The sequence below is a fragment of the Alexandromys fortis genome, unplaced genomic scaffold (genome assembly GCF_014885135.2).
Source record: "Alexandromys fortis isolate MF-2015 unplaced genomic scaffold, M_Fortis_MF-2015_v1.1 scaffold_5, whole genome shotgun sequence".
Taxonomy (NCBI): Eukaryota; Metazoa; Chordata; class Mammalia; order Rodentia; family Cricetidae; genus Alexandromys; species Alexandromys fortis.
In genome coordinates, this window is record NW_026067924.1 from 4,860,120 (window position 1) to 4,886,285 (window position 26,166).

Below are 26,166 nucleotides of genomic sequence, written 5' to 3' on the forward strand. Positions count from 1 at the left end.
CAAAGGCAGGCGGGCAGGCAGGGGAGAGAAGCGAGAACAGCCAGAGGCGAGGGGCCTGAGGTACCAGAATGGACCAAGATGGTTGACAGAGTTAGGCTAAATTCTGTTAGACTCTGGCTGTGATGCAATACATAGAGGCCTGCCCAGAAGGTGGTGGCAGTGTTAAATAGTAAGGGGTGGGAGCTTGAAATAGGAAACTGAAGAGACGCCAGCACCCTCCACCCAAAGCATAAAAAAAAAATCAATGGACAGAGCCCTTTCACCCGCATATGGCAGAGTGAAATCTTTGCTGGAGGAGGGGGAGGGGGAGAGTCTTCATCTTTAGCACACAGGATTTCAAAGATTTGGTTGGATTGGTAATCTCCAGAAAAAAGGTAGTTACGTTGGTCCTATCTGTGGGTCAGAAAAAGAAAATGGGGCAAGCCATAGTTTAATGAACAAAAAACCCCAGAGATCAGGCAGGAGACAGGCCAGTGGCTGTCAGAGATAAACAGACTCCCTCTACCCCTACCCTCTACCACCAGCCCAACAGCCAAGGAGGATGAAGTTCAACCAAGGGGGAGCTCTTAGCTTAAGTCTTTAGAGGCACATGACCTCAAGGTGTTCTCCATCGGTCCTGAGCTGGTGCATTGCTCACATTTTATACTTCCAAGGTGGAAGCAAGATAGAGAAGGTGCAAGGTCATCCTCTGTCATATGGGGAACACGAGTCCAGCCTAGGGTACACAAATCTACTTATATACATACCCTCACTTATGCACATCCTAGACATGTCTATAATCTATAATCCCAGAAGCACTCGGGCTACTTTGTGAGTTACAGCTCAGACAGAGCTACAAAGTGAAACCCTGTCTCAAAAAACACCGCACCCCTACCCCCTCATCCCTGACCCCCACATCAAATGGCCCAAGGACAGTGAAATGGCACTTCTGGGAGGCCCTTCCCTACTCAGGGAGTCTACGGCATCCTGCTTCCCACTCCTGAAGGGTGGCAGAGGAAAAAGAATTATGTGTTATTTTAAACACTGCACCTTATATTCCAGTAGAGAGGTAAGCCTGTTACTCTTCTTCCAGCTGACACCCAATCCAGTCATGAACCTGTTCTCCTAAATATAAACTTGTAGATTCCACATACAAATTACCAAGGGCACCAGATCTCCCAGAGAAAACACCTTCCAAATTCTCAACCCAAATTACTTTTCACATTTTCTTTCTGGGCTGAACTTGGCCGCTCTAATAGAGATACAGCTCAGTGTAAACGCAGGCTGACAGCTCATACAAGACAGGGTCCCACTATGTAGTCCTGGCTGGCCTGAAACTCAGAGATCCGCCTGCCTAGGCCTCATCAAGTACTGGAATTGAAAACAGGGACCACCACGGGCATTGTGATCTGGCAGTTCTCACAGGTTCAGTTACATCTGGACCAATCTGTGAGTCAATCAAATCAGTGTGCATTGAGTTTTAGATTAGTTTAGATTTGACTCAAGATTTCCATCAATTATATACACCATCGTTGGAGTACTTAACTAAAACCAAACCATTTAAACTGGTGAAGGGGAAGGAAGTAGATGGAAGGCGTTCCTCCCCCGTATCTCTGCTAGTCTCATCTCTATTCAATTACTAGACGAGCAACTGTTTCTCAAAGGAAAACCCTAGACTTCGGTCTGAATATTAAAACCTCGGCTGAGCAATAGTTTGAAGAAAACTAAAAATGTCAACAATTTGAGAATGAAATATTATGTTCAGACCATACAGAGCATAACAGTTGTTCCCAAATAACATGAAACCTGAAAGAGGCAAGGCTATCTTTACCCTCCACCTAGAGAGAGTCAAAGCCAGGACACTGTCCCCTGTAGCGCTGCCAAGGAACCAGCTTAACTGCAGCCTGATGAGTACAAGGGACAAAGCAAGTGAGAAAAGGCATGGGCCAGCAACGGACCAACGGACAGCAAGATATCAAACCTGCCTGGAAGAGAACGAACATCATATTTTATTTATTATTCAAAGATTATTCATTTTTATAATATCTGGCATATACATTATAATGCATGTATAACATATACATCTATCATATTGTATACCATATTATTATAATATAAAATCTATACACATATACCATGGGTCTGCATGTCTACATACGATGGACATGTCTGAGGAGACCAGAAGAGGCACTGGATCTAGGAAATTCCTATGATTGGAGTTTCAGAAGGTCATGAGCTACCATGTAGGTTCTGGGAATCCAATCCAGGCACTCTGGAAGAGCAGCCAGTGCTCTTAAATGTTCAGCAATCTCTCCAGCCCCTGTCACAAAATGTAAAGGATGTAAGGAAATAAGCAGTTCTTAATGTCATTTGGAAACATCGGCTAAAATGCTAATAATTAGATCCCCTCCATGTAACCCCTTCCACGAGCCTTCAAGAGGAAGGCTGAGAATTATTTTACCCCATCTCTTGGAAGGAAAACCACATTTTCTCTATTAACACAGCAGCAGGCTCAAGAGAAACCTTTAAACTGCTTGATGGAATCCAGTTTCCCACAGGCATCTCAGAGAGGACAGAGAGATGAAAGGCCAGAGAAGACTCAAAAGGGAAGGTGATGAGAACGGGGCCTCCCACCTCCTAAGCCAGAAGATTGCACACAAGTTAACTGAAGAAAATGTTCTTGTAATGTGACTGAACTACTTCACTCTGAGAAACCACTTCCCACTAATGCTTTGGCTCTACCCTAACAACCTTATTCTGTTTATTGTTCAGTTTTAAATGACTGAGCAACTGTAGCCCAGCTATGCATCTCCACGATTGGCCAATACTGTCAGTAGCCCACCACACACGTAAACCACCAACGAATGAAGCTCGTGGTACGGGGGCTTAACTTAAAATGTGAACTGTCACTGTCACACCAGACTTCCTGTCTCCATTCAAGAAAAAAGTAAAAGATTACGATAGGGCCTGGCAAACTGTCATCCTAAAGATCAATCAGCAAGAGCACACAGTGTGGTTATGGAGCAGACTCAAGAGCCATTCTCTGAGCCTGGGTTCAATTCCTACATCTAACATTTACATTCTGACCTTGTGATGCCAAACTCTGTGCCTCAGTTTCCAAGAAAGTAACAATAGCTACATGATATGGTTGCTGAGGGCAAGAGAAGTGAGTACATTTGTTAAGTGCTTAGGGACAGAGACACACAGTACAACCCCCCCCCCACACACACACATACACTTGCTGTTATCATATTTGTGATTGTATGTTTCCTGGACATTCACACTAGTAAGCACTTATCAGTACTTTAGGCTCAGTTCCTCAATCATAAATGCAACTGGTGCTAAAACTTAAAGTCATTCTTAATCTTTACCAAGAACTCAGTAAAATGCCTTAGCAGGGCCCCACTGCAGTTTCTTCTTTTGCTTATGGTGTGAACTATCAATCAAAGAACCGAGGGCCTGGCACATAAAAGCAAACACTCTACAATGGAACACGCCAGCTCTCCAACTTCTGCTGAACATTAAGAGAAGATTAATCTTTGGTACCAACAGGTTCCCAGATGACACTTAATGCTGCTTATTTGGGGAACCACACTTTGAGAATCACTGTGAAGTGAACAGTTAGCTTGTGTTTAGGCTCTAGGCCTTGTCTTCATTTATTTATGTTCCGAGTCAGGAGACAAAGCAGGTGACTCACTCACCTTTGTGTTCAGGCCAGTCACATTGCTAGTTAGGGCCAGGGGCTGTCAACACAAGGGATGCCTATCACTACAGGCTGGAGCTTTTTAAAGCTGCCCATAATACCTGCTGGCTTGTCTTGCTGCCACCTGTAAGTATGTACAATGCCAACATGGCCACATTACCACTGCAGCCTGAATCCTCGAATCACTATCATGGGATGGAGTTAGACTAATGCTGTAACTCTTCAAGTAAAGGCATGAGTTAAATGTTTTAGAGATCAAGGCTTATTTGATACCTCACTCAATATAGCTTAAATGAACCAATGTCTATCAGTGACATGGTCGCACACACCTTTAATCCCGGCACTCAGAGTGCAGAGACACATGCCAGTTTGGTTTACATAGTGAGTTCCAGGCCAGCCAGGGATGCAACCTGAAATCCTGCCTGTCTTAAATAACCAACCTGTTGACAAACAAACAATGCCTATCATCTCTATGACACAAATACCCACATCATATCCAATCTATTAAACACTCATGTACATGAGGATGAGTGGGCTATTCTTAAAAATCAGCCAGGATGTCAACCCTATCCTCATTAACTTTTATCTGCAATCATGTTTTTATCTCTTCCCTTTTGAGGTCTTTTCTAATCAATTATAAAAATTTCTCACTGCAGTATGCTCACGAAACAATTGTCAAAGAGAAAGCTAAATATGCTACTAAGTATTTCCTAGGTGAAAAGTAAACACTGGAGGACTTGGAACAAGAGTTCGGTTAGGGCTGGAGAGATGGCTCAGTGGTTAAGAGCATTGCCTGCTCTTCCAAAGGTCCTGAGTTCAATTCCCAGCAACCACATGGTGGCTCACAACCATCTGGAATGAGGTCTGGTGCCCTCTTCTGGCCTGCAGACATACACACAGACAGAATATTGTATACATAATAAATAAATATTTTTTTTAAAAAAAAGAGTTCGGTTAGATGAAGCCTTACAGAAGGCCTTCTCTACTTATGGCTCCTATAATGCTATCTTCCCGCATCCCCGAATTCAGAAGTTTTTAAAGCAATACTGGGACCTGCTATGTGCTCACTGCTATACTGTACTGAATCATGAATGAGGTCACGTACGAACTGTATCAGATATAAATAATCTAGAGATTACTAAATTTTAGCATCCTTGGTAAGGGATCTTGAAAGTTACTGCCTGTAGGCAGAGAAGGGTGACTGTGTACTTCCCTCTCTTTACTGGAACCCTTTGACTCTCTGCCTCTCTGAGACAGACTTAGAGCACAAAGCTTCCATTTTATTTGTGTATGGACTGATAACTTATTTTGCCCCAAAAGAAAGGGAAAATCCCTTCTAAGGGATAGGCCAGGATATCACTAAGTTGCCCAGGATGGCCTGAAAAATCTCAGTTTCCCAAAGTGCTATGGTTAGAGGCACGCATGGGCAATGCCAGGTTTAAACTAGACAATGAAATACACATAACTGAAGTAACAAGAACAGAATCACGCATGACCTTCCAGTGTATTGAGCCAGAACACACTTTCAAAAAACTTTTTTCTTAAGGAGGGCTTCCTGTTACCCTCTCAGCACTGTTGAAGTTCAGCATCTGAGATGAAGGAAACTGTGTCAAATTCCATCTTTTCAGGTACTTTTCTGTAGCGCCCCCTAAAAAATGTCAGCACTCATGCAATACATTTAGTCCTACATTAAACTCAGCTGAAAAAAAAAATCAGAATTAAAAATAGAGGGGGTTGGAGAGAAGGCTCAGCCGTTAAGAGCACTGGCTGCTCTTCCAGAGGTCCTGAGTTCAATTTACAGCACCCAAATAGTGGCTCACAACCAGCTACCATGGGATCTGATGCCCTCTTCTAGCGTGCAGGCATACAGACAGAGTACTCATACATAAAAGTAATTAATTAAATTAATTTTTTAAAAAAGAAGAAAACCTAGGTAGGGTGCAGTGGTGCATGCCTGCAGTCTTAGCTACCAAGAAGACTGAAGCAGGAAGACTGTTTGAGCCACTGAGTTTGGAGCTAGCCTGGGTGACACAGCAAAATGCCCTCTCCAAATGCCCATCCCATGTACCCGATCCACGCTGGATCACTTGTTAGGCAAGCTCTCTGCCACTACACTGCATTACCAGCCCTGAAAACCTAGCTTAACCTACCACTCCCTGCAAAGTGTCATTCTACTTGTCTTAAGAAAACCAAAAATCTTCAACCGAGTCGAGCACTGGTGGCACTCGGGAGGCAGAGGCAGGTGGATCGAACTCTGAGTTCGAGGCTAGCCTGGTCTACGGAGTGAGCTCCAGAACAGGCTCCATAGCCTGAGAAACCTTGTCTCAAAAAACAAAACAAGAAAATTTTCATCTGAGTCCTAAAGCAGGATCACTTCTTCACTTTTCATAAGGAAATAACATGGCACATTCTCCTAGACCTTTTTTTTAAAAAAAAAAAAAAAGGAATTGTATGCCATTAGAACAAAATATTAACTAAAGGAAACAGCATATCTTATGAGTGACTTTCCCACAAAATTCCTAAATGTTTTATTATTCAGCCAAGTGACTTTACAATATTCATACTGTTTCATCCAACCAGAGTCCTTGAATGCTCATCTGTGAAAGAGATATGGGGATCCAACGCTGAGAAAACAAAACCATATAAAGCAATACTACTTGGCTCTTGTGGTCTAACTTGATCACTTTATTTCTCCGACATACATGCCCATCACAGGAGAATCTAGCTGTAAGTAAATTCCTGGGATTTTATAAACCCAAACCCCCATTTACTTATGCTCAGAGGTTTGCAGTGTCATATCTATAGCTATACATTATGAGATCGTTTATCAAGATGACCCCTCTGCCCTGGCCCAACTTGGTTGAGCCAGCTTCTCCTAGGAGCTGCCACAGGGGACTGGAAGTGGCTGCCTCTACCGGTCTCCCTGCTCTTCTCCTTGAACTCCAACTTACACCCAAATATCGCAGCCCATCCATGCCATGGCCTTGGGATGTGTCAATATTCGTATAAAATGAAGGCCAGGAACCAAACCCGGCTCTCAGCTCAACGATTCCCAAGGCAGAACACCCTTCCCATTTTGCAGTTCCTCCTCTGAGTGGACCGAGGCACAGAGAGTACCAGCATTTTCTACTCCTGGAACTGGCTATACAGATCATGTGACTGCTGAAATCCCTGGACAAAAGCTGGCATTGTCCACTTTTCCTTGAAATCTCCAAATCCAGGATAAGACCAGCAATCAAGTAACATCTTAATCCTCCAACAACCTTAAATCAATTGATCAAATTTTTCTCCTTGGGTTTCCTCACCCTCTTGATAACTAACTTGATATCGGTAAGAGAAATTTTAACCAACTTCAAAGCTGGTTGGTAGTATATCTATTTAAACTTATATTTATAGTATTTATAAAGGGGAAAGAGCTTCTTAAATAGTGGACATGACAGGCTGACGGGCAACTAACAGCCCAGCAACAGCTGTGATGGCTTCAGAATTCTGCAGGGACATCAGAGGAAGAACTGGGAGCATGCACTTTCCTGCTCCCTACCCATCAGCTCCAAGGGAACAAAGCTCTCTATGCCTGTGATTCACAGGGCCCGCTCTCCAGGCAGCCAGAGGCTATTCCATTCCAAGCCTGGACACTTCCCTACCCGCACCTCCAGTTCTACCACTCTGCTAACAGTGTCCCTGAGGCTCCACCTACCAGCGGAGATGACAAATGGAGCCGCCTTCACAACCTGCTACAGATCACTTCTTCCAGTTGCCACAAATTTCAAAGACAAACTATTCCAACCTCTCAGCAACACTCTTTCTGGACAAATCCTCTGTGCTATTCCCACTTCAAAGGGACAGCCCCCAAACCTAGCACTTGCTTCTTGGGAAGTCCTGGCTTCTAATTACCTTTCTAGCTAATCTGGGCAGCTAACATATAGACGATTAATTCCTATTTCTTATATATAATTCAAATGTGCTTTTCAGACTGCCTGACACTCTGAGAAAATGACTGCAAGGTAAGAGAATCCTTTCCACCTTTAGTGTGGCAATCTGGAGTCAAAGTTTCCCTAGATACTGGCTAGACTCAATTTTAACTCTAAAAATTCAAACAAACAATTTTGCATAGAAAAAAACACCAAGGGCTTATCTGAAAAGGAACTTTATACTATCCTTACATCAGTGTAAGCAATGTACTACAGCAAATTTAAATGTACAGAATAAGTCTTAAAGTTAATATATTGAAAGCTAATGTATCCACAAGTGACTATTAGATCTGGTCCTTCTGGGCATGATGAAAAGTCTACAAAAAACTATCCCGGCACACAGAAGGCTGAAGCAAAAGAACAGTAGTTAGTTTAAAGCCAGCCTGGCCTACAAAGAAGGGCCCTGACTCTTAAAAAACAAACAAACAACAACAAAACCACAACACAACACACACACACAATCAGACTAGAGCTGACTCATTTAAGAAGGTTTGCTGCTCTTGCAAAGGACTTGAGTGTGGTTCCCAGCATCCACATTGAATATCTGATGCCCTCTTCAGGCACCCACCCTTACATGCAAATAACCACACATATCTATGCAATAATAAAATAAATCTTACAGCACAGTCCAAGTCCAAGATCCCTTTTCTAGTGTCTTACAGGGTACCCAGGACTTTTCTGGTGTGGAGGCATCTGCTTTCTTTAAAACAGAAAAGTTTTAAAAACAAAAACAATGGCATCTTAGGACTGGACAGATGGCTCAACAGTTAAGAGCACTTGTTCACACAGAGGAGCCGGGTTCTATTCCCATCACCTATACAGTGTCTCACAATTGTCTGTAACTCAGTTACAGAAGATCTGATGCCCTTTACTGACCTCCATGGGCACCAGACAGCCATATGGTGCACAGACATACTTTCAAGCAAAACAATCAGACACATAAAAAGTTCTAACTTTTTTGTTTAAAAAAACAGTGGCATATTACTTTAGTTATAAACACAAAAGACAATTCACATTAAGAATATAAACAAAACTGGGCAGTGGTGGTGCACACCTTTAATCCCAGCACTAGGGATGCAGAGGCAGGCGGATCTCTTGAGTTTGAAGCCAGCCTGCTCTATAGAGTGAGTTCCAGAATAGCCAGCGTTATATACAGAGAAATCCTGTCTCAAAATAACAACAAAATAATGCTAGGACACCACACAAATCAAGGTTATTTGATTATTGCCAGGATTTAACTTGTGTGGCTTTTAAAACTTTATTTTATATAAATCGCCCCATTAGCTCTCACTCATTCTGGACCTGAGCATGCTAAATAAGTGACCTCCACATAAGTGATGCCGTACACAGAAGATAACTACATACTAACGGATTGACTACTGTCTCCATGGTGATAGCAGGCCATCTGGAAGTACTCAGGTGTCATTCTTCTAAACATTATGTAATATTTAGAAACTACTAGTAATAATTAGCAATTATGCTCATAATAATCTAGAAACAAATGTAGATCACTTGAAAGTGCTTTGATTTTTTTTTTTTTGGTCTGTTTTGTTTTCTCTTGGTGCATCTCTGTGTACCACATACATGCAGAATACAAAGAAGACAGAAGAGGGGGCCAGATCTCCCGGAGCTGGTGGTACAGACCGTTCTGAGCTGCCACAAATCAAATCTGGGTCCTTTGCAGAGTGGCCAGTGCTCTCAACTACTGAGCCACCTCTTTAGACATTTGTTTGGTTTTTGTTTATTTTTGAGACAAGGTCTCTCTATGTATATCATTCTGGTTTTAAACTCACAGAGCTCTATCTGCCTCTGGAGTGCCCAGCGCTTTTTTTATTTTTCAATTTGAACTTATTGATGCTTTTGAAGAAACTTAAACTTATTAGCCAACCTGCACTACTTGGGAAAAAACACAATTATGTAAATTAAGGAACTGAAGTTATAAAAATGATAACTTTGTTCTACTGCATTTAGAGCTTCCCGGTGAGGCTTGATAGACACAAAGGGGAAGAATGGAACAATTAACTTGCCACACAGTCAGATATAAATCCACTCTGACGAGGCTAACTAAAGAAAACAAAACAGAAAGTGCCCATCTTGTTACTTTCATAGTATTCCAAGTCCCAGCTTGGCAAACTGTCTTTTCCCTCGAGTTCACATATCCTGAAAAGAACACACTCCAAGGCAAGGAGGAATAAGGTGTGCAGGGGCTGGGGGATGGATGGTGTGGTGTGCACACAGACGTGTCTTATCTGAACCAGAAATGCCCTGACGCTCACTCCAAGCTAAAATACAGCATTTAAGGTACGGGGCAAAGCGACTGCTTTTTTTTCCTTTCTCGTTGCCACCTCCTCAACTCAGCTGACCCAGTTTGAATGCTGCCACCAGTTCCACAGAAGCTACGTGACCTGACCTGGACATCTTAAGGTGACACGTGGGAAATAATCTGGTCAGTTCAGGGAAGGCTGAAAAAGAAACAGGAGGAAGACTTCTCCGTGGCCACCAGTAAATACAAGTTACAGGGTTATGGCTCACCCTAACACCATCAAAAGATGCTCTCAGAACAGTGGGAGACCAGGGACCATAAAACGAAACGTATGTGATACTAAAGACAGTAAGAATAACAGACTTTGATTCTGAAACAGATGCACTCAGAGGATCCCGTCTTTCTTCCCATAGCAGTGAGACTCGTTTAGCTCTCAGAGCGCCAGGCAAACAAGAATCAGAAACATTAGAAACCGTGTAAATATGGAAAGCAAGAGCCTCTTCTCCCCATCCCTAAAGACAGGAGGCCACCACAGACCAGAAATAGCCTCTGTGAGCCTGCTTCTGCGCAAGAAAGGAACTGTGCATCGGGAGTGCTTCCCCTGTGATGTTATAGTGAGCTCAAACATGACTATATATGGTATGTTGATGGGATGAATGGACGCAAACACCACGTAGAACTTATATCAGACACGGACCGGCCTGCAACAAACCCAGTTCTCCTGCATCCTAGGCCCCCAGACACCCCACAAGTCAGAGTTAAACGCACGTGTTTCAAACAGCAGTGTCTCCTGACTTAGTGGCATTTGAGTGGCTCAGTGCTCCAAGTCTGTGCGAATGCACACACTTCCCTTCCTCATCCTGCCTCCACATTCCCCCTCCCTCCCAAGCTGTGCACTCCACAGTCCCAGAGGCATAAATGCATACTCAAGAATGCTGCAGCTGAATAGGGCCTATGTTACATGACAGAGGGCACCATCGGCTGCTCGAGAAACAGCTGGCCACACAGCCTGCCTGTCGCGGACAAGCTCCTCATCTGCACAAAGTATTTTATTCACATCAAGTGTTCTGATTAGGAGAGGGGAAGCCAGACTGTGACTTGGGGTGGGGGTGGGGGTGTAGGCCAGAACCCAAAGATGTTTTAAAGTCCTGAATGCTGTAAAGCAAGGAGAAGGCAGAAGAGGAGAGAGGAAGAGGAGAAGAGGGGGAGGCAGGCTTCATCACTGACTTTAACAGTCTTGCCCAACCTGTTCTGTGGTATGTTCTGTTAACTAACTCCTTTCTGGCAAAGGGATGCAAACAGCCACCCCTTTCTTCCTTCTTCCTCTCCTCACAGCCCTGTGGGCAATTAAAGGCAGGCTAAAAGAGAAAACTACCGAAGAGCTAAACCCATTCCTCAATGCAATCCAACCTATAATTTTGATCATATTGCTGAGACCCTCCCTATCAGCTACTAGATGGAGCCTTCACCCCAGTGAAAACGGCTAAGCCGGAGTCCTCACCATCTTCTCAGCTCCCCACCTTCCCCTCCGAATGTGACAATCATGTTTAAGCTTCTCTATGTCCACTTCCCAAGCTCTCAGACAAAGCAGGATGCTGGAGAAAACAGGCTAATTTTCTTTATCTTTTCAGCTTGCCTTTCGTTAGGCACTTACAGGGTTAATGGGTAGCCTCCAGACCAGAAACCTACCTGCTTAGCAACAGAAGCATCCACTAAGCCACCCGGGCTGTTCTGACATAGGAAAAGCAGTTTCTACCTGCTGGTAATTCCTGGTGGTGTTTTCGTTGCCATTTCAAAGGACACACATAATTAAACACACACAAACTACTGTAAAGGGAGAACTATCTGCAACTTCATGCATTTTAAACGCACAGATCAAAACCAAGCACGGAAACATGGGACGCTGCGTATGTAAAACACGCTTTAAAAGTTAAGGACGGGCCCCCGAGAAGGCTGCAGTTGAGAACCCTTAACCATGAGTTTGCCTCCCCACCCCATCTGCTGCTTAGGAGACATCTTCACAAAAGAACAGTGACGTGACAAAGAGCTCACACCAGACTCTACTTTCTTCCTCTATGTGTTTGTTTATGCCAATTTTCAACAAAAACACAAATATAATCCTGTGTCTTTGTAATGTCTCTGATGGAGGTCAGCCTGGGCTGCATAGTTAAGACTGTCTCAAAAAAAAGAAAGAAAAAAAAAATAAGATTTAACTACACAGCAGGGGGTGGTGGGTGGCACAGGCCTTTAGTGCCAGAACTTGGGCAGAGGCAAGTGTTTCTGAGTTCAAGGTTAATCTAGTCTACAAAGCAAGCCCAAGCCAGCCAAGGCCTGTTAAGACCCTGGTTTCAAAACCAAACCAAAAAAACAAATCAAAGATTCAACTACACAAAGCTTCTTCATTTGCAGCAACCTGACAGTATCATTTTAGAGGAGCTCGGTTATCAATGCACGTGGAATCAGTTGTCATAGGATGCTTCTAACAGAAATTCATCGCGGCCCACCCAAGATCCAACAGTGGTCAGAACAATAACGTGGACATGAAAAGCACAGAAGAAAGGGGTGCTAATGTTCTCCAGCAGAAATACATTAAACTATAAAGGAGGGATAATTTCAATGTAAACAGCTGCTGCAACCCATCAGGGAAAGAAACAGAAGTAAAAATCCTAACATGAGCATTAGAGTCCCGTTTTAAGAACGATCAAGTTATCCAGAAGTATTCTAGAAACACTTGAGAATACCATATTACAGTTTAACTGCCAGCTTCTCTTAAATTACTTTTTAATTAATAAGTTTTATTATGGTGTGATTGACAAAACTTGCCAAGCTGGACATACACCTCAGTGGTAGTCACTGCCTAGCACAGCAAAGACTCTGGGTTGAGTCTTAGCCCTGGGGGGTAGAGGGCTGTATTTATTTATAGTATATAATGTTTTGATATATGTATACATTATAAAGTGGTTAAATCAAACCCATCACTTCATGCTTATATTTTCTATGAAAGCATTTATAAATTAATCTTAAATTCTGAATTGAAGGCAATATTTGATGAAGAGATGATGTACAAAGAACTTCCTAACTTCAATCAAAAACTCAGCCTCAAAGTCACAATAAAGGTTTTGACTTACAAAAAAGCATGTGTGCAAAAGCCCCCCCCAAATAAATCTTTCTTTAACCAACTAAAATGTCTATTCAGAAATCTCAGACCACTCTTAGAAAACTAAAACCTTATTTCTGAAAATTACACATTTGAAAAATGTGAAATGGGTCAAAGAAATTCTAGTGTGGACAAAATAGGATTTACAGTAAAAAAAAAAAAAAAAAAAAAAANAAAAAAAAAAAAAAAAAAAAAAAAAAAAAAAAAAAAAAAAAAAAAAAAAAAAAAAAGCAAGGGTTGGGGGAGGAATCCATCTCCGCTGATGCTCACTGGTCACAACACAAGCAGAGTGGGCTGCAAGACCAGTTGTATCTAACAGTTGTGCTCCAAACAACAAATGGTGCATTCATGAACTGCAAAAGGCAAAGCTGTTCAGAGGCTTGTAAAGCCTGCTAGACACGATGAGCTGCTGACTGTACTGTTGTCCCCCAGTGTACAAGGACTGAATTCAGTTAGAGACACAGGCGGACAACTTCAGCTGTGGCAAAAACGGTTCAGATAAAGAGGCCCCCAAGTACTATTTAACCCTCTTCTACCAGGACCTGGGCCTAATGATAATTGAGTCAACATCTCCACCTAAGATAACCCTGGGAGGGGGAAAAGGCACATTAGGAACCAGAATCCACGCCCTCTTCTCCCCTCAAAGAAAATATTCAACACTCCAAGCCCCATAACACCAGATTAGGCGATTAAACGTCCATAGCCTGATTGCCTGAGATGCTACATCTCCATGGCTTTATAACAAAAGAAACATCTGGTACCTGCTACTCAGCATCCCTGATAATTCTGTCAGAGCTCCAAGTTCTTAAAAAATTAATTAGTGGCATTTACACCTGCCGGTGCTGAGGGCCATGGTGGTTCTAGTGCAGGCGCCACACCAGCCTGCTTAATAGCCAACTCAGCTTTGCAGCAAGCGAACAGCTAGGATAATTTGGGGTTTACCAATTCTCCTTTCATTGGTCTTTTTAAAAAAAAAAAAAAAAAACACCTAGTTGCTGGATTTGTGAGATTGGCCCTGAGGGTAAAGGTGTCTGTTCCAAACTCAATCCCAGGAAACACTGAGAATGGACTCTTGGAAACTCCCCTATGACCCACATGAGTGTCTATGCACGTTTAAAAACAAAAACCACACACACACACAAAACATCTATTTGCCTCATCAGATTGGGGGGGGGGTATGTAGCTCTAGCTACCTTAAACTCACAGAGATGCTCGGAATAAAGGCGTACGCCACCATACCCAACTCATCGGAAGCGTTTGGGTTTTTCGAGACAGGGTTTTTCACACAGAAGTTTTTGACACAAACGCACCGAATTACCTGGTTCTAGCCTTGACCTAAGCTAGCAGAGGAGGCAAATCTCTAGGCCCCTGCAGTGGCTATATGCGAGGGCCACTTATCCGAGGCTACATCCCTGGCCCTGGCTCAGCTCTTTGCAGAGTTAGTTGCATGATGGTAGAGCACCCGTCAGGAAGCTTCGAGGCTGACCCTGTGGATTACAGTAAGACAGCGCATACTCAGCAAGCCGGCTCCGTGGCAAGCAACCCTTGCCCAACTGGAGCAGTAGCAACGGTATCCCCTTTGGTGATGCCCAAGTTCAGAACATCAAGAAACCTCACCAACAGCTAAGCATGCTCATTTTTTCCTAACTGGTCCCAAGAAGAGAAACCTGAAACATCATTCAAAGAAGACAAGGGCGCCCCACTTTCAGCAGAGGGACTGTAGCATGGGGGGGGGCTCCCCACGAAGAATGCAAAGCCCTAGGCCCCTTCAGGGCCTCTTCCTCTGTTTTCCGAATGAGCGTCATTTTAGAAACGCTCCCCTCCCCGCCCCCACCCAGGAATCCAGAAAGGCCGCGCTAAGGCTCCACTCGCACACTCGGCCACCTGGCTGCTGCCACTCTGCTGCTGTCCCCACGTGGAAGTCCCTGACTTCCTGCTCCACGGGGGCCTCCTGCGGGTCCAGTACCACCCTCCAGAGAGCCGCAGCCATCGTGGGGGAAACCCCAGAGTCTTACGGGGACTTGTTAGGGGGCGCGGGGGGGGGGGACATTCTGCGAGCAGGCCAGCGCAGGCCTCGGAAAACTTCCGAAACTGTAAACGTGGCCACGAGCTAGAAGCCCTCGAACTACCCAGAAGGAGGAAGAGGGTCTTGCTCAGGGCACCCACATTTTCTAAGCTCTCCCTGAGAGAAGTCTTTGGAAGGCGTCGTGGCGCAATCGGCTCTGAAGACCTTTGGTTGCCACTCGGCTGCTGCACCCCGTCAGGGCTGCAGTGAGGTGAGAGCCTGAGGAGAGAGATCCTGAGAGGAGAAGAGCTTCAAGGTCCCAGCAGGGATGCCCAGCGCCCGGCTCTGCCCCCAACCGGCGCGTCAGCCAATCGGCGACGCTGCTGGCCTGACTGACAGCTCCGTGGTCCGCTCGCAGAGTGCCCAGCACTCGAGCTGAGCTGAGGTGAGGCGAGCGGGCGGGCGGGCTTCGTGCAGGTCCCGAGGAGCCTGGACAAGCGCGGCCAGCTCCTCGGCTGAGGAGGTCACCACAGGCCCTAGAGGGCCGGGATCGGCGGCTCAGACGCCTCATCCCTCACCCCGTGCCAACCGCCCGCGCCGAGCACGCCTTCGTAATGGCTGCCCACCTCATGCCCTTCCCCAGTGCGAGCCGATGCCCCGCCGGTCACCCGGCGTGCAGACCTGGTCCTGACGAGGACAGACCTGGGCCTGAGAGCGCCCAAGCACTTTTAAGGCTTACACCGAGGGCTTTTAAGTTCCTCCAACATTCACCTCGAGGTCGCCGCCACAGTCGTCGGAGCATTCCCAGACCTGACCGGCCGCCGGGCAAACGGGCGGGCGACGGCTGTGAGCGCCTTAAAACCCGGGGTCGGAGGGACAGGAAGACTAAGGCTTAGTTATCCGTGTTGAGATTTTTCCATTTTCGCTAAGAAAAAAAAAAAAAAAGAACCCAAATGACAGCCAAAGTTCTGGAATATTACATGATATGTGAAACTTGCCTGTTTATTCTATATTTGGCAATATGAATTCTAGCACTTTGGTTTACGAGTTACTGGGCTAACTCTAGAAATACAAATGGAGATCAGACGGTCAACACGAAGCATCTTTTAGAAAAGAATAAGGGAAATCCCTGTGACATAAGTGTTACCTCATTTTTTTCGCTGAGGCCTCGAGAACCTTTTATCCTTGAAGGATGCTTTTTCGTGAGTCTCTAAAGTCAGCTGGCCTTGCCACTCAAGGCATCTGGACAAATCTGTGTTAGCCTCCACATATAAAATGGTAGGCCTCACAAAGACTTGCTTTTGCCCTCAATTCTCAATAATTAAAAAAAAAAAATTCAACAGCCACCTGACCTTGGACTCTCATTTTCATCTGTCTCTTGCAGTCCACTCTCTTTACTAACCATTCAGTACACTGCAAGCCCTGATAAAAGTAGTTAATGTTTACTGAAACCTGCGCATGAACTGTACTGGGCCAGATAGGAGTGAAAAGGCAAAGTTCTGTTAACCGCATCCATGTACTGTAGGGGGGTGGGGGTGAAGATATTCTTCTCTAGTTGAAACCTAAAAATTCTCAATGTCCCAAGTTTAACGAGTTATGTCAATATATATCACCCATGAAAGGATGCTTTTTGATCTATTTTGTCGCCTGTAGAAGTTTTGTGGAAGAAATACACATTAATGACCCTTCTAGTTGTCAGAAAAACAATTCCATAAAACTTAAAACTGAAACAAATTTGTATTTCATGTTGTCATTTTTTGGAAGGCCCATATACTTTATCAATGACCAATTTTAATTATACTGCCAAGTATTTATCTGAATAGTCTTTGTACATACATAACTCAGAAGGGGAAAAAAAGGTTAATATTTCTCACAATTATCGTCTAAAATCTTTCCCTTAGCTCTTTAATTTTCCAATGTAAACAGTTTACTTCAACCTAAGTAGATTTGATTCTTAGCATCTCTTTATACATTTACTATATAGTGGATTATATAGCAGAACTTGCTAGTAACTCGCACTGTATTTCTCATTTCTATTTTATCCCTTTTCTCCCCCAAATAATCTCAGCTAACATAATTTCAACCTCTACACACCCAACATACATAGACCGTGTCACAATTAGGATGCTCTCAGGTGTTTAAAGCTAACTTTCTCTTTCCCATACCCCTTGCATAAAGAGCACCAATAGAATCAGTCACCTTGGAAACAAACATCACCCAGTGTTTGCAGAACAAACAATGGTACCTTTTCAGCCAGTACCAGGCAGGCAGGGCAAGGGGCAGCCAAGCAATTCTGGGCCTTACAGGAGTATTAACATATTAAATTCATTCAGTGGGCCACAGAGTCGTTCATTACGAACGCTGAGGTGTGCTCTAACATGAGAGCCTTTGGCGAGACATCACACACCAAGTCAGTGAGATTTAAAGTAAAAAAAAAAAAAACAACTTACACTTGGAACTGTTTAGATTTATATATATTAAAAAAATAGAGCACATTCTTGTTACTGATGATCACTCTCCAGAAAGCAAGGAAGTTGCAGGAAAAAAAAGCAAAGGCATGTTTCATCTAATTATTCCTACCAAGGCATCACAGTATTCTTCTAATACGCCACCTTATTCATTTGTATAGTGCATGGCGCCTTAACTAGCTTATGAATTCCTGGTACTGATAAATCTTACTATAAAACCCTAAAAAAAAAAAGAAAGAGAAACTAAAACAAAACAAACAACAACAAAAACCAAACCCTCAATTTCCAGAACAATTTTTAAAAATAGCAGCAAAGAAATACACCTATCTATATGGACTTCAGACAGCAAAAGCTACTTTTTGACCTTGGGTGACAAGTACCAAACTTTCATTTGCTGAAGCTTTACATCAATGCAGCATTTTGAGCAGCTCAAAATCTTGAGGGATTCGGACAGCTACTGTTTTGAAAAAGCACAAATGAGCACTTAATTAAAAAGAAGCACATGTGTTCTTTAGATCCTTCAGCATGAAGAGCTTAAATGTCCAATGAAAGTCACAGTTTCCTCCTTTTTCTGGGTGGGTTTTCCTTCCCACCAATTAAGAAAGAAGCCCAAGTCTAACTGAAGTATTTGGACAACAGTTTGGTGTCCGTTGAATACCACCGTTACCGGCATTTTCTACACCTCTAGAATCAGGCACAAATGCCTAGTTAACCAACAAGCAGGTTAAACGGGATAAAGTACCAGTCTTTCTTCATTCTCCCCCCCCCCAAAGATTTGGGTCTTTAACATCCTTGAGTAAAATTGCACATCAGCTGTGTGTGTGTGTGTGTGTGTGTGTGTGCGCGCGCGTGTATTTGTGTGCAAGCCTAATTAACAGATGCTTTTTCACACTGACAGGGCATCAGTTAACATTATCAACCTCCCCGGCTGGCACAGTGAGGAGGCACACTGAAGGGGGCTTAACCGTTAGACTGGGTGCCCTTGAAAACGAAAAGGAACCCTGGATGTGATGACTGATGATACTGAAAACTGAAAAATACTTGAAAATCCGGCCACAGCACAGAGCACCAGGCAGCCGCAGCTCCGGGCCGGGAGAGGAAGAGGAGGAGTCAGGCCAGGGCCAAATGACTTCTCCCATCCTCTTCTTCCAGCAAAGCACCAGGGGAACCTTCCAAGCCTCACTTCAACACCGCACCTTTCCGAGTCATTTTTAGTGACCTAAACAACAAACAACTACCTGGAGTAATTTGAGCAAGCCACTCACTCCACTCCACCGTTGGGCCAGAAAAGCCAGTTTCAATTCCTTAGAAAAAAACAACAAAACCCTCAACATTTGGCTTCTTGGTTTAATTTGCCTCTGTATCCGACATATCTAAACATGTATGTGTGTGCGCTACTCGTGTGAGTTCACTGTAAACTCATCAGATGCATTTCCAGAACACCCAAATATGAAGAGGGCAGGACCAACAGCTAAGCAATCTCTGGGCCGCAGCAGCCTGGCCAGTGCAGACAAAGGCAGTGACAGCCTTCAGCCCTGCTCCCTGGATTCCAACTCCCTACTACCTCCTCCCTGCACCTCAGGGGTGGGGAGGAAGAGTCCAGGGGAGCAGAACATTCTCCCTGTTCCTCCCTGCTCCTCCCAGGCCTTTCTGGGAGAGCCTGAGGACGGGACTGCCCACCTCCTGACAGCCTATAAAGAGTCAGCTTGGAGCTCTTGAGGAAGGACTCAGTGCCCAGCCACTCCCATGCCCGGATCCAGGATGATGACCCAAAGAGCAGAGCTTCCTCCATCTTCTGCAAGAGCCTCGCAATGGGGCAGAGTTGGGAAAGGAAGGGTAGGGAGGCAGCCAGGTGTGCGACGACCTCATCTTTTTACCCTCCTCCGTATTTGTATCCAGTTTCTGTTTCACTGCTGCCGCCGCCGCATATAAGAATCTATGAGCCAGTGCATGCCTTTTTAATGAAATTCTAAGGGCAACACATATGATTAGTGACACACTTTGTAAGTCACCTGATAAGACAACACTTAAAAAGCATTAGGCTTCAGAACTTAATCCATTTTAAATAAAGATATTTAAGCTTTGTTTATAGACTTATGTCTTTGGAGAATGTTATTTACTTTATGGTCTGTTACACTTAAAAAAATTCACCTTCTTTTCAAGGAAGGTCTACTCAGAAAAAAAAATTACATATGTACTCCTAGGCTGTTTTTTACATATATACATATTTTTATAACCCCTTTCTCAAATAACTTCTTTCACATAGAGAAGTGTTTATTTCTAATTATCTCCATTCCACTTAATACCCAAAGTAAGCTACAGAAGGTGAAATATTCCGAGGCAATTAAGACTTCAAAACAAAGTAAAACCCTAAGATTTCCATTACAACTCATTTCTATCTTTTTTAAAAAAAAAAAATTCTAATCACTAACATCTACAAAGGCACTCTCCACCTCAAACCTCGGCCGGAATTGAGCTGGTAAAATGGCTTTGGAATTCTTACACTCTGTTTCGAGAGCTTCTTTCCCCCTGAGACCTTCATGAGGTCACTGTGTACCAAAAGTAACCAGGGCCTCTGGTCACGGCAAAGGAGCCTGCCTTGCAGCTGAGCTTACCAAGCAAAGGTACATAGGACAGATGGCCACAAGTTCTTCAACTGAGGCCTGGCTGACTGTCTAGTCACCTGCCATCTCCCTCACAAGACAGACCTACTGCCTCAAATCATCCCTGCCTGCATTGCATCTACACACCTAGGGAGACTGGCTTCGCGACCCCTGTGCTTTCTCAATGGTCAGTTGATAAGCAGTCACTGCCTGCTCTTCTTTGCTAAGCAGCTGCCTAAAGTTCCGTGAGCGACTTGGAAAGGCTTGAAATAGAGACACGTTAAATGTTTTTGGAGCACACACAGGCCCGCCTAAAATGTAAACAGAATACCCGCTTCTAGCCCAGGCTCTTAGAAAGCAGGGAATGGTGGGTGGAAAGGTCTTCCTACGGATAACAAGGCCCACCCATTTCAATGAGATGCTTGCCGCCTCTGCCTGCACCGTGGCGAGTTCAAAGGTGCAGTAACCCTGTTGTCCCTGGTGATGACAGGAGGCATCCCGTTTTAAAATGAGGGAAACACAAGCGGAGGAAATGGAGATAAGGTTTCTGAGGAAGTTCTCCTTCCACGGGATGGCTCTCTGCTGTGGCTCCACCTTGAAGCCACTTTGGAGATGTTTAGAGTTTCCCTAGATTTATGGCCCTTTTCCTTTGTGTGAGAAGACAATACCGTCTCCTCCCAAAGTTTCTCTGTAAGCTCTGCTAAGAAAAACAACAACAACAAACTGCCTAGAGGCATCATTTTCTCACCTAGGAATACAGCACAAGAAATATAGTCTGCCCATTTCAGAGATTTAAAACAAACAAAGACTAAATGTAATTAAAACTGGGTGCTCATGCTAACAGGTCATAGTGGACAATTAAAAGGGTCTTTTCAGGGAATCATAGCAAGAGGAATGCTCAGACAATCTGGCAGATTGAATTCCCTCCCCTAACTCAATTTTTTGCTCTAAAATGAATGTCAGTCAAAGGGTTGCACTGGAAACTGCTAAGGGAAAGGCATCCTACTGATGGGGCAGTAGGAATGAAACAAATCTTTCTAAGGTGCCGAAGAACGGCCCTAACTCCAAAGCACTCCATAACGACTCCGCAGCCATTCCTGGACTAAGGCAAGGGATTCCATTGACAGTTCAGAACTGACCTAAGAGTTATTTTCCTGACAGAAGACCTTAGAGTGATTCACACACAGGAACTGTCTGAGGCAGGAGCCTCTGGGGAGCTGTTTCAAGGAACCCAGTCAATTATCTCTTGGGCAAGTTATCTACCAGTACATGTAAGTACTGTTCCTTTCTGAGTATATGAAGACTCTGCTATAATTAATGATAATAAATGCCACTAAAATGCTATTATGGACCTTCCAACATATTCTAAAAATATAAAGTCATACTTGGTCTTGAAGATTTAAGATGAATTCCCACTATATAACCCTCTAGCCTGGAACTCTCTATGTAGACCAGGCTGGTCTCACAGCTGGCCACGGCCTCCTGAGTGCTGGGATTAAAGGCACAAGCCACCATTCCCAGCCAATTTTGCTTTGTAGAGCTAACTATCCACTTATAGGTCAGGCTGCCCCTAAGGCTCAGTCAGGTCCTGCTTCCTGCCTCCGGGATTCACAAGTGTGCATTACCATAGCCACCTAGAATTGTAGTTTATCTTTTTACATTAAGAGATTCAGAGAGAGAAATCAACACAAAGCATGTATGAAAATACATGTTAATTTAAAAAAGAGAGCAATCCATAAGGCCGGGGATGTGGCTTAGTGACAGACTATGCTCAGTTAGTATAAGACTGTAGGTTCAAGGCCTAGCCTTGCAAATACATGTGTGTATACACATACATACATATTAGTAATAGTAACAACAGTCCTTATATTTGAAGACTGTGCAATATATATATGAAAAACTGTGCAAATATGATGACTGATTAAAACAAAATATCTCAACAGACACACAACCACTGGTAAATGACATGTCATATCCATAGTACTACGTAGTTAAGCAAAAAAGAACTTTGCTCCTAGATGTGAGACCCCCATTTCAAAGACCCCAAACAAGGAGCCTGGCCCCTCTTTCTCACTCCCCTAACAATTCTTTATTCCAAATTTTAAAAAGATTTTTGTTCTGTTTTCAGTTGGAAAGCAAGTGTGGATGGAGCCTTGCTACAACTCCAGCTTGGAGTCTGGCCCTACGGAGGGACTTCTTGAACTACTCAATTTCTTTGTCATTGCTGACTTCAGCTTGTTCCGGATACTACGATGAAAGATCACACGCTCCACAAAAACAAACACACTTTTATCAGTTAGTGTTTTCTTACATAAAGGTAAACCAATTAATGATGGTGTTCAAAATACCAAATCCTAGACTGACTTCGTTTAGAAAAGGAAACATGGGGGCTGGAGGGACAGCTCCATGGTTAAGAGCACTGGCTGGTCTTCCTGAGGATGCAGGTTCAATTCCCGGCACCCACCTGGCAGCTAAGGGCTGTCTGTAACTCCAGTCCCACACCCTCACACAGACATACACATGCAGCCAAAACATCAATGCACATAAAATAAACAAATCTTTAAAAATAAATAAATAACAAGAAAACATCTCTCCTCCCCTTAATGAGAACCTAGGGAGTAAAAACTAATTGAAATATTGCCTATGACCTGGCCCTCCAGATGATGTCACGTCAAAACAATGTGACAGTTATGCCACGTTAACTATGTCAGGAAAGACTTGTCAGATATTTTTAAATTTGAAAAAGATATAGTACAACATAAGGAGGTGTATAAAAATGAAGTTTCTCATCCACAAATGAATCATACTGTGTTCGCCCGAGAAAAAAAAGTCCTGCACAGCTGGAGATGTGCTCACCGGCGAGAGTGCTCACCTAGCATACACGAAGCCCTGGATTCTATCCTTGGCACAGCGTACAACCACCTGCATGGCGGTGCATGCCTGCAATTCTGGGAGACTAAGACCAGCCTGGCCTGCATGAGAACCCCCCCAACCCATAGGGCATCTATAAAGACATACACTGGCAATAATGGTGTTTTCAGATTTGTAGGCATACTCCTACTTTCTTTTCTGCTCATATTAATCTTTTAATTCACTTCCCCCAGTGACTATGTATGTATCTTATGTGGGAAAATAATTTTTAAAAAATCCAACAAGGGCTGGAGAGATGGCTCAGAGGTTAAGAGCATTGCCTGTTCTTCCAAAGGTCCTGAGTTCAATTCCCAGCAACCACATGGTGGCTCACAACCATCTGTAATGGGGTCTGGTACCCTTTTCTGGCCTGTAGACATACACACAGACAGAATATTGTATACATAATAAATAAATATTAAAAAAATCCAACAAAGGTTAGAGAGGTGGTTCAGCAGTTAAAAGCACTTGCTCTTACAGAGAACACAGGTTCAGTTCTTGGTACCCACATGGTAGCTTCCAACAACCCATGACTCCAGTTCCAGGGGACTCCAGTTCCCTCTTCTGACCTCCCTTCGTGCTAAGCATGCATGTGATGTAAACACACTTAAGCACAACGCTTATGTGCATAAAATAAAAATAAATATTACAGGAAAAAATGATTTTTTAAGTCCTTAGGGCTATTTTCTTTGTAATTCTTTATCTTAAACAGGTGCCAAATCACTTTTTCTTCAAATGCCTCATTATCTACCATGAATACAAACATTTTTACAACCATAGTGTGATTCTGACTTATCAGCTGCTGGCAGATTTATTGATAAACTACTTGCTAACACCATAACCCGAGAAACTGTAGCTCCACCATGAGTGTTCAGGAAAACCAACAAAGACAAACACTGGGCCTCATGGCTAGACAGGGCATGCTGATGCGTAAGGAAATCTGGCCAACGGTCCACACCTGGGCACCACAGCCTACTTAAGGAGTACGGAGAGCAAGCGAACTAGAATGGTTGTTGTAAACGAAGATTAGAGAAGAGACTAACCAAATCCTGCCCTTCCTCACTACTCACCCAAGTACAGTTGAACTGACTTGTCAATTTTACTACCTACTTGACTTGAGAAGAAAAAAGCAGAGGCAGGGATGTTCGATTTAAAAAAAAAAAAACCGCTCCCGAGCGTTCCACTGACTCGTGCATTTCCAGCTGCGCTAATGTGTGCGGTAATCCAGCCTAAAACGAAGACACATGCCAAGCAACAAATACAGCTCAGTTTCTCCACTGTTTATACGGTGCCGGAATCGGGTATTTATAGGGTTTTATATCATGCTCTGTAATCCCACGGCATAGATCTGATTACTCTCCCTTAACATGTGTAAAAAGGATCTGCTTTTTATAAGCAAAAACAAAAACCTGCAGTGTGAAACGCAAAGGCCCTTTCTGAGCAAGACACCGCGGGCTGCACACCCAAATCCCGCCTCGTGTCTACACCTGTTCAACAGGTAAAGTGACCCTGCCTCAGCCATCCTGTCCTCAGTGACCACTGACCGAGCACCCAGTGATGCACCAGCACTTGGTATGCAACAAGGACAACAAAGTTTTAAAAGGACCAAAAGGCCTCATGGAGCAAAACACTCCCGGATAAAGAAACCTGGTTTCACCCCCTTTTAGGAATAAATAAATAAATAAATAAATAAATAAATAAATAGAATGTCTGACACTTACTGGACACTTGATATACATTTCTTCCGTTTCTTCTGCGTTTTACAATGGGGGAGAACAATCCAAACAAATAAAAAATGAACCCAATGGGAAGTAATAGGCTATGTCAGTCACAAAGGAGAAAACTATTTTACTTAATAAAACTGCAAAGGAGCAGCCAGGTGTTGTTGGCGCATGCCTCTAATCCCAGTGCTCGGGAGGCAGTCCTTCTGTGAGTTCGAGGCCAGCCTGGTCTACACAGTGAGTTCTAGGACAGGCTTCAAAGCTACACAGAGAAACCCTGTCTGGGGGGAAGGGGGAGCGGCTGCAAAGGAGCAAGAATTAAGGGCACTGTGGGACCCTGGCCTGGACTTGAAGTTTGTCATTTTGACTTACTAGTGACCCTAGACAAATTAGCCACATCTCTCTAAGCACCCCCACACTTCTTTATGTGTAAGATGGAAGCAACAATGACCTCATTAGGCGAATGCAAAGATGTGTCCCAACGATGAGGACTAGGGCAGCCACCTCAGCTCCTATCTTTCCCATCTCTGAAACAGTAAGTATACACACTTGCCAGCGCTGTTAGGAGGGCAGCAGGGAAAAGGCACAGGGCTGGTTCAACACTCACGACACCTGCTTCTTTAAAAAAAAGAAGCAGCAGCAGCAGCAGCTGGGAAAAGCCATCCCTGGAAGAGCACTATGCTCCTAGTACCAGGCGCCAGGCAGAGAGTTTGCCCGGAGGGAGATCAGATGCAGGTGGTTGTGAAATGGCAAACGCAACTGAATCTGAGTCACCCGGGGTGACGTCCAGAGCGTGTGGATTATGTGGGCCCCTGGCTCTGGCTGCCTCTCTGTCAGGCACTTCCAGCTTTACCAGAGGCCGAGGGGCGCAAAGCAATGCAGTGCAAAGGGATTTACCACTGCTTTGCAGGTTTCTAGAGGAAGGCCAGTTAGCTGTAGAGGATCAAAATGATCTGGGGCTTATTATCAGTAAAAAGCCATAAATCCAGACTTGCCCTGCCCTGCGGAGGGCAGGTTAGGAAGTCCTGGGTCCCTTTTCTCCTTGTGGACTGAGACAGAAGCCAGCAACCCCAAAGCCAGGATGAAGAAAGAAAGGAGATGGGCTCAGGTACCGTGAGCAGCACACTGAGACCCTGGGCATGTCCACAGTAAGATCTGCTGTCCTGACCGACGGGCAGCTCTCTCCACCTAGGTGTGTACAAGTTTTCCTACTGATACCCGAGGCTCAACTGCCAACTTATAAACACAACACACCCTAAAAGAGCTTCCCAGACCAAAGAGAAAAGAGCCCAAGATTCCAGGTAGAGGCCTAACTAGAACCCAGCAGCCTGCTACTGAGCCACCTCGCAAAGGTGTGGCTCACCCGAATTGGGAGCTATGGAGTCC

General features: G+C 44.2%; 1 protein-coding gene across 12 annotated transcripts in view; it reads right to left on the bottom strand.

Moving 5' to 3' along the window:
• Rreb1 (ras responsive element binding protein 1) overlaps positions 1 to 26,166 on the bottom strand; it is a 184,195-nt gene that overhangs the window by 76,273 nt on the left and 81,756 nt on the right. For 2 of the 12 annotated variants that reach the window (XM_050142719.1, XM_050142714.1), the window contains exon 2: positions 2,138 to 2,299. The exons of 8 other annotated variants lie outside the window; for them this stretch is intronic. The gene's annotated coding sequence lies outside the window, so the exon portion shown is untranslated. Of the gene's footprint in view, positions 1 to 2,114; positions 2,300 to 16,225; positions 16,398 to 26,166 lie in introns of those variants that run through there. 2 more of the 12 variants (XM_050142716.1, XM_050142721.1) reach the window with 2 other exon arrangements.